Raw genomic sequence first — 2,336 nt, 5'->3', positions numbered from 1 at the left:
TCCTTCAGATCTTCTTTTACTTTATCTATCCACCCAGTGCCAGCGTTAGGTTATTTTGCACCCCAGGCCAAGCTTATTAATACGCCAACCAACAGTTCAAATGCTAATCTGTGTGGCTGGGATTTCCCCCACCTTATGATCTGTGCCCTGGGTGAACACCTTATTCGCCTTAATGGTGGCGCTGGCCCTGCTTCCACCGCCACTTTGGCCTCCCTCACTTTCTCTTTTAAAATTCCCTTCACTCTTTTGCCCCCATCTCTATTTCCCCTCTTCATTGCATGTCCATATTCCTTCAAACTACTTTCCTGTTCTTTCTTTGATGTCTCTTGTGGTCGGGCAGTGGAAAAAAATCAGACTGGAAACAGACAGAATGTTGGGACGCCAGCCGGGTCATCCCTTTTAATCGTCGCGAGACGAAACAAACCAAATAAATAAATGCAATGAAAATAGTGCCAATGCGCTATCCCTATGACGGATTTCTTTCTCTGGATGAATCTTTGAGAGTCACGAGCTACGCCGTGTGGCTCATTCCAGTCTCCCAGCAGAAGACGCCTTTCTCTGTGCCGGTGCTGCTTTTATGGTGCTACTTCCGGAAGGGGCAGAGCTAAGTGTCTTAACCAGGTGGCTTCTCGGAGCTGTGAGGGAAGAAGAAGAACAACAGGACAAAGTCAGCTGTAGCCCCCCTCGGTGGCGGGTTATCGTGTACCTTTCCCCGGCCCTTAGAGGAGTCCTCCGATGCCCATGCGTGACTCTTTCCTATTTTTGTTGAACAGCTCACATTGTCTCATTTCATGTTAAGTCTTTTCATTTAACTCCACACATCCATCTCCACATTCTCATTTCTAGCACATCTTCTCCTGCCGTGCTCCCTTTACTGCCCACGTCTCAGCTCCATACATCATGGCTGCTCTTACCACTAACTGACCTTTAACCTTCTCCTTAATTCTTCAATCACACGACACTCCTGATGCCTTCCTCCAAGTGTTCCATCCACACTGCATTCTGTGGGTCATCTCCTTCTCCATCTTGGGCTTCCTCCCATCCTACACTGAAAAAAGTAGAACCTCCATTCAACTTAAATTAATTAAGGTAATGATTCACACTTAATATTTTCAATCTGAACCAATATCATTCTTTTTATCTTATTGAACCCACAATTTTTTTAAGTTGAGGCAAATCATTTAGAGTGTTGTTTCATACTGAATTTTGTAAGTTGTTACAATTTAAAATGGTTTATTGATTGTAACCGGTTTTTATGCTATTAGAAATATTATGAACATAACACATTCCAAAGCTGTACTTTTCATTTAAAAAATCTAGTGTAAATACACAAGAATTTTGCAGTGTAAATCTTAAATATACAATAAAAAATTATTCAACGTTTCTACAGCTTTCTTGAAAGTACGTTTAATTACGAGTTCTTATACTTAAAATTATCAGTTGAGAAACAGGGTTACTTACCAGAAATCCTCCGTTATAAAAGTCTGCTGCTGAAAATGACCAGACCTGGATATCCACGTCCGCTCCACTCGGGAAAGTGTTGGAAAGCCAGCATGCTGGAAAGTTCGACTGGAAGAAAATACAAACGGCCCTCAAACACGGCACATAAACACCCTAAAATATTAGGTTAGCTGAAATAGGATTTTTATGTTTATTCCCTCCACCATAACTTACTTTGGTACAAACAATTTTTTTTTACTTTGAGATCTGAAACCAAATATTTCAAGGTACAACACTAAATGACTAATCTGAAGTTGCTCGAAAAATAAAACTTACATTGAATGAACAACATCAATGTTATACTTTTTACAGTGTCCACTCTTTTCAATGGCTCCCCCTTGCAGGCTCACTTCTGAATCCTGACCATAAACCTCAGATGTTTGGTTTTCTTCTTCCTATTTATCTTGAATCTTCTTTCTTCCAAAGCCCTTCTCCATTCTCTTGATTGGTGCTACAGAACACAATGTCATCAGCACAAAGCCTGCACCAGGGACTGATCTTATATCCCTTTATCACGTTCTTTGTGTTCTGACGGTAGCAGGTATGACGACGCCCTTGCGCCCCTAGTGGACGGAATGTCGAGTAACGAACAGCAAGATGGAAACACACGCGTTTATTCCACAATAAATAATTTACAGCAGTCTTCTAGAATCAAACTCACAAACGCCCTGTACAAATAGCAGTCACTTCACTAGGCAGGTTATTCTCCCCCCCCACCCCCCAACGTCGTCCAGCGTCTCAGGTCGTGTCCCTGTACCTGCAGTTACCCAGTTATCATCTGCAAGGCGGTATTTATAATGCCACAGGAGTCTCCTCCTGCCTTCTCGATCCTTCTT

The 2,336-nt window shown here is 42.3% G+C and overlaps 1 long non-coding RNA gene across 1 annotated transcript; it reads right to left on the bottom strand.

The window, feature by feature from the left end:
- Positions 1-478: 478 nt before the first annotated feature.
- LOC120530603 lies at positions 479-2,133 on the bottom strand. The gene is made up of 4 exons (XR_005634006.1): positions 1,777-2,133; positions 1,462-1,569; positions 926-1,048; positions 479-635 (listed from the first exon to the last, which is right to left on the bottom strand). It is a non-coding gene; the product is annotated as an uncharacterized LOC120530603 (long non-coding RNA).
- Between the last annotated feature and the right edge of the window lie 203 nt (positions 2,134-2,336).

The sequence above is a fragment of the Polypterus senegalus genome, chromosome 6 (genome assembly GCF_016835505.1).
Source record: "Polypterus senegalus isolate Bchr_013 chromosome 6, ASM1683550v1, whole genome shotgun sequence".
NCBI lineage: Eukaryota > Metazoa > Chordata > Cladistia > Polypteriformes > Polypteridae > Polypterus > Polypterus senegalus.
The sequence above is the reverse complement of the archived record's forward strand: the minus strand, read 5'-3'. Positions and strand labels throughout refer to the sequence as shown.